At 39.3% G+C, this 13372-nt stretch overlaps 2 pseudogenes; one reads left to right on the top strand and one right to left on the bottom strand.

Moving 5' to 3' along the window:
- Window positions 1-363: 363 nt before the first annotated feature.
- On the top strand, window positions 364-2817 carry LOC149226139 (pentatricopeptide repeat-containing protein At4g13650 pseudogene; annotated as a pseudogene).
- Window positions 2818-6342: 3525 nt separating this feature from the next.
- Window positions 6343-9059, bottom strand: LOC149226138 (cinnamoyl-CoA reductase-like SNL6; annotated as a pseudogene).
- Window positions 9060-13372: the final 4313 nt, after the last annotated feature.

Below are 13372 nucleotides of genomic sequence, written 5' to 3'. Positions count from 1 at the left end.
CATTATTTTTACTTTGGTTAAGATTTGTTTATAATCTTATAAGTGAATTTTAAGTGCTTCGTGTGAGTGTTTCCGTTTTCCATATTTTTAATTGTTTCATATTAAACTGTGTATACGCCATTTCACGTAGCATGAAATGTGAAATACTGTGTATAGTTCTGTTTATGCAATTTATGTAAGAAATAATGTCTAGTGATCCATATAATTTTATTTGATTAGAGAATAGCCACAGCATCTCTAATTACACCGTAAGGCGTTTCCCTTTGAAATGAATTGCCCCAGCCGTTGCCATGTCCTATTATTCACCGTGGATTTGTGGTGTTAGACAATTGAACAAAGTTTGATCGTTGATCCAAAACTGAAATGGTTCATGAAACTGAAACAGTCTATGTCAGATGTGGGAGCCTGGCGGACGCTCGCAGAGTTTTTGATCAAATACCCAAACGTGATGTATGTTCGTGGACTGTGATGATCGTGGGTTATGCCAGGCAGAGGGTAGCCCACGAGGCTTTAGGGTTGTTCTTCCTCATGCGGCGAGAAGGCGTCCAACCCAATAAGTTCACATTCGCCAGCGTACTCCCTGCTTGCGCTGACTCTGCAGACATCAGAGAAGGACTGGACATTCATGAAGAGATCAAAAGAAGTGGATTGCAGAGTGATGTATTTGTGGCGAATGCCCTGATAGATATGTATGCAAAATGTGGCAGCATAGAGGATGCAAGCTATCTGTTTGACAAAATGTGTGAACGAGACATCGTATTCTGGACAACGTTGATTGCAGGGTATGCGCAGAATGGGCAGGCAGAGGAGGCCATGGAGCTTTTCAAGAAAATGTGGCTTGTGGGTATGAAGCCAAACTCCAAAACATATGCCAGTGTTCTGCCGGGATGTGCCGATCTGGAACAGGGTATGGAAATTCATGGGGAAATAATCAGAAGTGGTTTCCAGTCTCATGTCTTGGTTGAAAGTGCCCTTGTAGATATGTATGCAAGATGTGGGAGTGTAGAAGATGCACGCCATTTGTTTGCCAAAATGCGTAAACGGGATACCGTGTCGTGGGCAGTGATGATTGCAGTTGTTACGCGGAATGGCTGGGATGAGGAGGCCCTGAAGCTTTTCCGAGAAATGAAATTGGCAGGTGTGAAGCCAAACTCGAAGACATTCCAATGTATTCTCCTGGCATGTGCCAATTTGGGAGCTCTGGAACAGGGTATGGAGGTACATGAAGAAATAAATAGAGGGGGATTCCAGTCTGAGGTATCTGTGGGAAATTCCCTACTAGACATGTATACAAAATGTGGGAAAATGGACAAGGTACGTGAAGTATTTGACCAAATGAATCTCTGAGACATCATATCCTGGATGGTGATGATTGCAGGGTATTCCCAGAATGGGCGTGCCAAGGAATCCCTGAAGCTTTTCCAGCAAATGCAATGGGCTGATGTGAAGGCGATAGCAAAAACATTTGCTGGTGTTCTCTCAGCATGTGCAAAGTTGGCAGCATTGGATCATATTAGTGGTGGATTGCAATATGATATCTTTGTGGAGAGTGCCCTGATAGACGTGTATATAAGTTGCGGGAGTATAAAGGAGGGACACAGACTATTTGATAAAATGCCATTATGGGATGAGGTATCTTGGATAGTAATGATTGCAGGTTATCCACAGAATGGTTCGGGAGAAAATCCCTGAAGATTTTCAAAGATATGCAACTGGAGAGTGTGAAGCCGACTACAAAAATCTTTGCCAGTGTTCTTTCTGCATGTGGCAACTGGGCAGCTTTGGAGCAAGGTGTAGAAATCCATGAACAAATAATTAGAAATGGCTTTCAGCTGGATGTCATTGTGGTCACTGCCCTATTAGACATGTATGCAAAATGTGGTAGCTTAGACAATGCATGCCACCTGTTTGACATGATGCGACATCGAGATGTTGTCTGTTGGACGGCCATGATTGCAGGATATGCCATGCATGGCTATGTAAGTGAGGCCATCACACTCTTTGAAAAAATGAAAGCCTGTGATGTAAAACCAAACCATATCACAATGGTTTGTGTTTTGTCTGCCTGCTGTCATGCAGGCCTAGTCTATGAGGGCCTTCAATACTTCAATTGCATGAGGGACTATTATCACATCATACCTGCGATGGAGCACTACTGCTGCATGGTTGACCTGATTAGCCGTGCTGGGCAGCTAGATGAAGCAGAAGGCTTTATCAATAAAATGCCAATCAAACCCGATGCATCTGTTTGGATGTGTTTGCTTGGAGCCTGTAGAATACATAACAATATAGAGTTAGGAGAATCCGTGGCAAAACACCTTTTTGAGTTGGATGTGAGAGATGCTGCACCTTATGTGCTTCTCTCAAACATATATGCTATGGCTGGTAGATGGCGTGACTTTGAAAAGGTTAGAAAAATAATGAAAGTCAAAGGAGTTAAAAAAACTCCTGGATGCAGTTGGATTGAGGTCAACAAACAGGTGCATGCCTTCCTTCTGGGTGAGAGGTGACATACATGACCAAAGAGGTTATAGAGATTGTTTTCAGAGATGAAGTGAACAGGGTATGTTCTGATCTAGTTTTCAAGGCTGTATGCAAAAATGAGGAGCAGACTTTAATTTATATAGCAAACGACTTCCATACTTCCCTCAATCAAAAGCCCAAGTGGTCTGCAAAACTAGAGATATGAATTCCCTCTACCCACCTTGCATTGTTCAAAACATAAAGATAAGCTTCATTCTTAAGACAAGGAGCAAGCATTTTCACTCAACGTGTTTTAATCAAACCAATGAAATTGTTATCATAACTGTCAAATAATTCAACTCCAGTCAACAGCCTTCTCATTCACTCTGCAAGACGTCGAGTCATGGATACCTTGTTAAATTGCTACCAGGCTTAGATACCATTCTTTTATTTAATTCGCCTCAGACTTATCACTGAGATTACATGCCCTAACTGTATCATGCAACTTCTGAGGTGGCCGACTTATGAGGGAAAAAATGTCTATTCCTTGTCGTGGCAAAGGAATAAATATAGATCCAAAAATATCTAATCACATGGTGCTTGCTACGGGTGTGCTTTGAATCTCCTCTAGGGTAACTACAACAAGAAATTCATCAATCCTGCAATCAACATATGTTAATCCTTGGAGAAGTTTCCTAGCACTCGTTTTCTCCCCTTGGTCTTTAAAAGATTGTCCATGGTAATCATGGAAGTGGCAAAGTTACATGAATACATTTACTGGCCCAGCATGCAAGCTAGGGAGTTTCAGATCTAGCTCAATGATACATTTAGCATTACGAGGTAAACCAAATACATTGTTGATTAAACCTTGGAGAAGTTTCCTAGCACTCGTTTTCTCCCCTTGGTCTTTAAAAGATTGTCCATGGTAATCATGGAAGTGGCAAAGTTACATGAATACATTCACTGGCCCAGCATGCAAGCTGGGGAGTTTCAGATCCAGCTCAATGATACATTTAGCATTACGAGCTAAACCAAATACATTGTTGATTATACTAGAATAAATTGTTTATTCTGAACAGTTTGGAGAGCCCTTAAAAGTTAGTGACTTTGATGAGATTAGAATGACAAGAAAAGGAGTGACCTTGATATTACATCTTGGCAATAGTCCTGTCTTGCTAACATGTTGTTTGGTGGACTTAGAAGTCTCCCTATTTGGATGAGTGAGGAATGAAATGTAACTTTCAAAGAAATTGCCATTTCAGCAATAACCAGATTCAATGATTGGTTGCATTGTTGAATATAATTGGCAAATCTTGAAATATCATCAATGATGTTTATCGTCCTGCTAATATTGTTGTCCATGTCTGACTCCCAAGTATCGTCTTGCTAATATTGTTGTCCATGTCTGACTCCCAAGTTCTCCAAGTCATCTTTTTTTCTTTATTACTTTGTTCCTGTTATCCATTGACTTGCCAAGGTAGCTAGAGAATCAATTTACTTGTGTTTTGTATCAGAACTAGCAGTTCCATAAATGAGATCTATGGAATTTCCATGGACATTTGCCAGAGATGTTTTTAACATACTTAGCTGACCCTTGTGATGTCAGGTGTTTGGAAGATAGAGATTATACCAAACTGTGATGCACTCTATGTTCGTCCTCTCACACTTGATGATGTTGCTTTTTGGATGTGGGTTGTGATATATGGTAACCATTGGTATATTCTATACTGGCTCGTAACACTTTAAATTCTTGTCTTTTACCATGTTGTACCATGGTTTGTTCATAATTTATCTCTAGATAATGTATCACCTTATGAATCAAGTTGAACTACTAGAAACCAAGGTAGGTGTTTTACATCATTTTCCCTACTCATTTTGCACACCCCATCACTTCATCAACATTTTCATGCATTATCATCACTTCTCCTTCCATGCTTGAGTTATCATATGTATTGTAGCAAGGTTCAAAATAAAAAGGAAAATTATTAGGTATAAGAATGTCTAAATAAAAATCAAAGAGCTAAAAAAAATGCTCGAGGTAGAAGCAACTAAAGTCACATCATGCACATGAGACATGCTGCCTTGCTATAAAACCTAGGTTCTCCCAGCCCCATTCTCAGATTAAAAAGAAGGAAAGAAAGAACTAAGCATATAAAAAGAGAAAAAGAAAAATAATCTCTAGCTCTTGAAACATCATTTCCCTTGTACCACATTCACCATCATCACTTGCACCCTATTTAGAATCCTAAGAAATACATCTTGTCTTAAGGGTTTTCACATGTAATTAAGGTTAACGATGTCCACACGATGGTCAAGTTAGGAAAGAGTTAAAGATTAAATTAGTCATCGAGTATTAAGAGATTTCACTTGATTGTAATGATTCGAATTTATGAAGGGAATGATACATATTTATAACCAAAACATAGAGATATAGTGAAATTAAATTTCTATTAATAAATGGAAAATGTTGAAATTGTATCAATGGTATCTCTATCTTTGAATGGAAATTGATGCAAGTAAAAGGAAGTAAGAGTTATGGCCCTGTTGTGGCCAGCAACAACCCCCCTTTTTATTTAGTTTTAGAAATAAAGCTAAATAAATGGGGACCCTTCTAAAAAATAAAAACTAGCGCTTATCTTTCCCTTAGTTTATTTTCAAGATATATGTGAAAAAATTAATCAATCTTATAAAAAAATTTTAACAAAGTAATATTTTCTTATATAGTTGAGATGTGAAATGTGAATGAGTTACTTTATGTAAATTTAATATTCTTGAAATTTAAAAGTTCAAATTTATGGAGAAATATTTGAAAGTAAAAACTACTTACAGAAAGCAAGTAGATTCAATTAGTTTTAAAAAAAGTGAATTTATTTATATATATATTTATATATTTTTAATAATAATAAATTATTTAAAATATTGACAAATATAAAATAAAAATTAATAACTTTAAAATTATAAAAAAAAAGTGAGAATGTTTGTAGAGTTTGTTTTAATCCCAACAAAAATTATTCATAAGATATATAAATAGTTTGTTTTTTATTTAATTAAGAAGCTTTTCTTTCATGTTATAAAATATATTAATGAACCAAAACCCAAATATATTAGAAAAAGAAATGGAAATTTACCTTCCATTAGCTCCAAAAACCGAATCCATTCCATACTTTAAATAATAAAAAATTAAAAATAAAAGTTTGATCTTCCAAGGCAGAGCAGTGTTCTGTTTTTTATCTTTTAATTGAAGAATTTACCATCCCAATATATAAAGATGCTATCAATTTATAAGAAAATATAGAGACAGACAAAAAAAACAGCCCTTCTGTAACAAAATTGCCACATATAAGCGAACATTACACACTCCATAAAACAGAAAAAGTGTAACTTCCCATTCCATTCATAACACAGCTGATGCTTAAAAAGTGTAACTTCCCATAATGGTAAAACAAACAGGAGGAACTTTCATAATGATAAAACAATTCCAGAGTGTGAGGTATCCACTTTTTATTCACACACAAAACAGCCCATCAACAAAGCTTGCTTTCACTTTTCCTTGCAAGGAATCATGAATTTGATTTTACTTCAGAAATTAACCAAAAAAAAATGCATATGGTAGAGAGCCTTAGTCACATCCTTAAACTTCAATGCTGGTCGTTATGGAAATCGACTTAGGGCTATTGCCAACTATCAAATGAAGGCTGGTGCTTGTAGTGAAGGAAATCGACTTATTGCCAACTATCCAACAAACCTTGAAGTGAAAATTACATTACATTATGTACAAAAATGGATATAGTTTGAACATGTAAACTCCCCAAGTTTTCTTGTGCCCCTCATTGATGGCTGCTGTTAAGCTATAACATGGGGAAAAGCTCTCCCCTTCCCTTACAGTTCGCTGCTTAGGGTTGCACGGTTTCCATATCCAACCATTAATCCAGTTAGCTTCTTATTACTCAGACGCTCTTGGCAAACCGTCGAGTCTTCAAATCTGTTACCAAATTATGAAAAAGATCAAATAAATAATCAATTCATGACTATCTTTGGACAATATCTATGTATGATTAATTTCATTGTGACATAATAGCTAAGATAAAATATCATTAGGTAAGCAACCCAATTTAAATCTTGAAGATACAGAATCTTCAGTGATTTTAATATCTGAAGAATAATTAATTGCTCTGTACCTATCAGGGAACGGTATCAGGTGTTGCAAACTCTGTGCTAAATTGACAGCATCTTCTGCATTACTGACTATTTGATTGAAACATATATATCTCCCATAGGCAGATGGATCTTCATAAGCACATATATGTGCATCCACTAGAAACCTTATGTCTACACTAGCTAAAGTGCCCTTCTCGTACATTTGTGCAGCCCCTGCAATCACAAAGACTAGCCACTGTAAATAAACTAGCTAATATTTTGCACTTCCATAGATTAGATCCTCTCCAAGGGATTACTATACCATATTTGTACGTTCTAGAGCAGAGTCTATTTGATATGCAGATCTCTCACCCTCACCTTTAAGATATGCAATGGTAGATCCTGAGCTTTTGTATGTGATACCAGGTCCCACAATCAGAGATGAGTTGATTGTCACCATATTCAGCCCCCTGTCCATGGCCATCGCCCATGCAACCTTCTCTAATAGTGTCTTGGCTAATGCGTACCACAACTGTGAATAGGAAATATTGTGTAATTAGAACATAATACCACAGATCACTGCAAGGTTCGGAATACTGTTATTAAACTGTACAGCTTTGAACTCCACAATCTTTGAGAAACACCCAAATTTTATACATATACCTCTTCAAAAAAATGATGAATACCGCACCACAATGTATTTAGGTTCTCTCTGTAAAAATATATATACTTAGCACAAAGCCATTTTACCCTGATTCAGTGTGCACCAAAGATTTAGACAAAGGTTACATATCTAGACTTTCTCATTATTTGATGAATTTATAACCTGGGCAACTTCAAAGACAAAAATGAATTGGATATGGATTGTTGCATATAGAGAAGATATATGCACTCCGTTGTCTATGATGTGGTATCACTTCATCAATCTTAAGAGGCAAAAGATCAATTGGATATGGATTATTGCAAGGTTATCTACAATATGTAGCATGTATTATCATTTGAGCAATTTTAAAAAGCCAAAAGCTAATTGGATATGGATTCATGGACTGAAAGAAGCAAGATGAATATGTAGCATGTATTATCATTTGAGCAATTTCAAAAAGCCAAAATCTAATTGGATATGGATTCATGGACTGAGAGAACGTTGAAGCAAGATGCATTGTATAGCTCAGTAAAATGATGGTGGACAAACTAAAATATGAAAGAGTCAATTGGATTTATTTCTTTAGATTGGAAGGAGAAATTATGCTTTTCCCCACCCAGATACAATTGTTACAAATGTCATGTTTAGCTCATATTAAATATACTATTGTCATGGATTCCATCACCTTGGAAAACTACTATTGTAGCTGGCCTTGAAAAACTGTAGATGCAAACGTTGAAGTTATTTATTAGATTAACTAATCTGATCAAAGCAGCTTTAGATGCAAACTTCTGAGTTACTTACTAGATTAAGCAACTAATCAGACCAATGCTATCGAACATACCATTCAGTTAGATATCGTTAACAAGTTAAAAGGAAAAAGTGATAAATCAGTCCACTTTACTTAGATTGTATACTAAACTTAACATTTTGTCATTTAAAAATTATATATATAGACCTTCAATTTCCTGCAAAGATTTGCATCACTCCAATGCCTCTCATCAAGGGCATTAACCTTGTAGTCTCCATCTTCTCTCCAAATTGTTGCAGCCACAGAAGAAGTGAACACAACTTTCTCAATGGTCTAGGTCTGAGCACATGCTTCCAGTGCATTGTGGGCTGCTTGTACTTCAAGTTCTGCCATCACTTCCTGTATTACACAAGTCCACATCTATCAATATTCAACCCTTCCAATACATATACCAAAATGCCCACATCTTTAATTCAAAGGTTCACTAACTTACATCATAACCTGCAGCACTTTGAGGGTGTTCAAAGCTATAGAATAGACCAGAATAGCCCTTGAGTGCATCAGTAATGCTGTGATAATCCAAGACGTCTGCATAGAAGATCTACAATCGATCCCCATGCAATTTTCTGAGAGACTCAACTTCGCCTGCCACCATTTAAAATCATCAATGAAGAATGCCAGCATACTATAAGTTCAATCAAAAAGAAATGTGAAAACCTTCATCTCAATTTCAAGGTGACTGGGAATTCAAAATAGGGATGGGATGGCGCAATTTTCCTATATTTATTCTTAGGGGTTTGAAAAAAAGGGATTGCATCAAACTTGGGTTAAAATCTTAAATTCATAGATTCATCTTAACGTGAAATTTATCAAGAAACTACAAAACCTTTTCTCTTTTCAATAAATAAACATACCAGCGTCTCTCTGCATAGTGGCGTGCACTGAATAGCCTCGTTGCAGAAGGCCCTGAACAATCCACAAGCCTACATCACTGGACGCATCCATGACACAGATGACCTTGCCATTTCCCTCAGAGGGGTTCAGACCAGAGGTAAACACCAGCATGGCTGCTCTCTCCACAAATCGTTTTTCCGAATGCAAGCTTGCAAGAGAGAGACATAAGTAAAAGAGTATGCGTGGTCGACCATGGCAAGAGCGTTCACTGGATTCATGGGATTGGCTTCTGTGTGAAGTTGAATGGCAGGGAGTAGTCTACCCAGGCGGAGGAATTGGTGAGGGAGCAGCCTGTGGGTTATTTCCGAATTCAAATTCCATGGTGAATTAACTTCCCAGCGGCAAGACACTATGGAAATCAGAATGTCTGTCAGGAACCTGTCAGTCGTCGACATTAATGCGGAGGGTGGCAGAGCTGGGTGGAGGCCGCGGAGGGTGGCGGAGGGTGGAGGAATTGCCGACGGCCGGAGCCGGAGGTTTTTCCGGGCGGCGACGGAAACCGGGCAATTCCTCCGCCTGGGTAGAGTACTCCCATCTAATTTGTTGAACTTCAACCTTGGGAACTAAGACGGATGCTGACTCTTTTTGCTGTGTCGTTTGTTTCTTCTTTCTAAATGATGATGTGCCCAACCACATACTAGCACTTACAGTAATATATTCATCTAAATTTGTCATACGTTTGCTTAATATTTTGTGCACTGTATGGGCTGCGATAGCTTTTTAATTTTTGTACTCCTTAGACATTCTTGCAAGGGGAATGTGATGGCCTTTTTATTTTTGTACTCTTAGACACTCTTGGTAGTGCCAAATGGTACTTTGAAATATTGTTGTTATAAAATAATAGCTACATTGCACAAGCATCTAGAATGCTGGAACATTGAGAAGGTGGATATGATTGTTTATAACATCAAAGTTTCTTCACATTGCACAAGTATCTAGGATACAAGTATATAGAATGCAGGACATTGGGAATGTGGATATGAGGGTTTAGAACAGTGAAGTTCCTTCCAAATTTACAAGAAACGTCAGGTTGGGAGTGGCAATACTATAAATTAAATAATTATGAAAAAATATTCTAAATCACAATACATCTTATAGTGAGTAGTGCATTGATATATATCATATTTCAATTTATAAAATGTTTGAAGGTATTACTTACCAATGTTCAGATTACATTCATACAATGTTTGAAGGTATTACTTACCAATGTTCAGATTACATTCATACTCTGTTTGAAGGTATTACTTACCAATGTTCAGATTACATTCATATGTTGTTTGAAGGTAGTACTTACCGATGTTCAGATACATTCATGATAGATGAATATAATCCACGTATATTTGGTTAAATTCAAAACTGACTGAAATATAATGCCAATATTGCAATGTTATGCTTCTTATAAATGCGTATATTCTACTATTTATTTCAATCAAAATGTGGGCTATTTCTGAACTATTTTGTCTCCTAGGAATGCTTCAGATTTGATCCGGATTTAAGCAGGAACGCAATAGATTACAGAGATAACCATAAATACAGAGATGTGATAACCATAAAAATAGAGATGCAGCGGAAATAATACTTCATTTCACTAATGGAGAATACTGAAATATGCTTACAAATAGAAATGACCCAGCTAGGGCGATGGTAGCTTATCTCTGAGAAGAGATGTGTCGGCTACATGCCTCTGAACTGTTCCGAACTGTCTTTACAATGAGGCTCGAAGGCCTATTTATTATTGAGAAATAATGGAAAACCCTTAACATTCCAAAACCTAACCCTAGAAGATGAAAACGCCAAACTATGGGCCCCGTTTGGGTAAATTGGTACATCAACTTCCTGGGGTCGTAACTTTGGCATACGATCTCCGTTTTACGCGCATGATAGCCCGTTGAAAAGATCTTTCTGAGGACTATAACGCAAACAACGATTTTTTATCCAAAAAATCGCAAGAGCGGGATTTCCCAAAAAACGTCGTTTAGGGCCTCAAAACGGCTCCGGAAGTTTAGGACCCGAAAACTGCTAAAAATAGTAAATTGTGCTATAATTAAGGAAACTGAAAATGTCAAGAGGGACAATGGTGGGGGTCTAGGTGGACTTGGCAGGTGGCCACCAATATCCACCTGGATCATTCCTCCCCCCTTAGGAAGCAATGGTCCCCATTGCGTTGAGTTCCTCCATGAGATGGGGAAACTTTTGCTGAACTTGGTCCCTGGTGAGCCACTTGCCATTGTGAAGGAGTTGGATTGCTTTGACAACTCGATACAATTGAATATTCTGTCGGCGAGTATTCTTGATCTGTGTGTCCATGATTCGATCAGTTGCAGCTTGTTCCATGCAATCTGGATTTAATTCTGTGGGGGTGAGCTGTTCTGCAATGTCGGATGTATCTAGCAATGGTGGAAAGTATGGCCGAAGGCGGTCCACATTAAACACTGGGTGCAGGCCAAGGAATGGGGGAATGCTGAGTTCAAATGCATTGTCTCCCACAGCCTTAGTAATGGTGTAGGGACCATATCGGAGTGGTCTCAGTTTCCGATAGGCTCCAGTAAGGCGTTCCTTTTGTAAATGCAACCAGACTTTGTCACCCACCTGGAACTTGTGTGGCACTCGATGTTGATCATGTCGCTGCTTGAACTTGGCATTTGATTTCTCCAGAATGTCATGGACCTGCTGGCGAATATGTTGGATGTGCTCAATGAAGCTGGTCGCCTTGTTTGTTTCAGACTGGACATGAGCAGAATCTGCGTGAGTAGCTGCAAATGGCATGGCCACATCAATGGGGCATAATGGCTGGAATCCCAAGCCCACCTGAAAAGGGCTATGGCCAGTGGAGCTGTGAAGAGCTCGGTTGTAGCTGTGCTGAACATAGGGGAGGCTCTCGTCCCATGTGCATGGATGCTTTGAGTTGTACATGCGCAGAATGTGTACAATCATCCTATTGACAACCTCTGTCTGGCCATCAGTTTGAGGATGGAAGGCGGTGGACTTAGTGAGTTTGGTGTCCAGCATTGACCAGAGACTGGACCAAAATGTACTGAGGAACCGACTGTCCCGATCTGAGATGATAGACTGTGGAATCCCAAAGTGCACCCAAACTCGTTCAAAGAAGAGTTTAGCAGTGGCTTCTGCTGTGATGTTCTTCTTGCAGGCCGCCATGATGGCCATCTTCGAGAACCTGTCGACGACTACAAAAACACAGTCATTTCCATGCTTAGTGGAAGGAAGGCCAGACATGTAATCCATGGAGATGGATTCCCAAGGTTGGCTAGGGGTAGGCAGTGGGGTATAGAGGCCTTGCTTCTTGATGGTCGGTTTGGCAATGGCACAGGCAGTACATGATCTGATGTACTTCCCAACATCCTGTCGAAGATTCGGCCAATAGAAATACTTTTGCAGCACTGCCACTGTTTTCTCGACCCCGAAATGACTAGCAACTCGACTATAGTGTGCTTCCCAAATCATCTTGGCACGCTCGCTTGAAGGAACACAAAGGTGGCCCAAGTGGCATAACAGGTCGTCCTGGAGGTGAAAATCTGGAACATGCTGACCCTCCAAGAGGTTCTGGTATGTGTGGCCGAATTCCGGGTCGCTTTTGTAGAGCAGTGGCCAATCAGAAGTCTCGTGCCCACAAGAGTTGAGGACGGTGGTTAACGCCATGATCGGTGGTCGGCTGAGGCAATCTGCAACATTATTAGTGCTGCCCTTCTTATACTTGATATTCAAATGGAACTGTTGCAGGTATGTGGACCACTTCTGATGGCGATCATTCTGCAATTTCCCTTGGGTCTGTATGAACTGTAGGGGACGGTGGTCTGTGTGGATGACCGTTTCCTTCCCCAAAATGTAGTGCTTCCATTGCCGACAAGCCTGTACAATGGAATACATCTCTTTATCATAAGTGGGATACTTCCGGACCGTGTCTGAAAGTGTTTCACTGTGATATGCCACAGGATGCCCGTGTTGAGTAAGGACTGCCCCAATAGCATAGTCAGAGGCATCTGTCTCGACCTCAAATGGTTGTTGTAAATCTGGTAAAGCGAGCACTGGTGCTGTGCAGAGGCGATCTTTCAACTCTATGAATGCCTTCTGTTGAGATTCAGACCAAAAGAATTTTGCCTTCGCCCCGCCCTTGGTGACTTGACTCAAAGGCCAAGTGATATGAGAAAAACCCAACACGAACCTGCGGTAGAAGTTGGCAAGACCTAGAAAGCTGCGGAGCTCTGTCAAAGTGGTCGGAGGTGGCCAATCCCGAATGACTTTGATCTTGGCTGGATCCACATGCACCCCCTATTCATCAATAATGTATCCCAGATACTGAACCTGGGTCATGCCAAAAGTGCATTTCTCCAAATTGGCACATAGCTTGTGTTGCCACAGTGTTTGGAGAACCTGTCGGATGTGGTGGAGGTGCTCTTCCCAACTCT

Source organism: Pinus tabuliformis, chromosome J, assembly GCF_031772625.1.
Source record: "Pinus tabuliformis cultivar Carrire ecotype Pingquan chromosome J, CPIR1, whole genome shotgun sequence".
Lineage (NCBI taxonomy): Eukaryota > Viridiplantae > Streptophyta > Pinopsida > Pinales > Pinaceae > Pinus > Pinus tabuliformis.
This window is presented reverse-complemented; position numbering and strand designations above follow the sequence as displayed.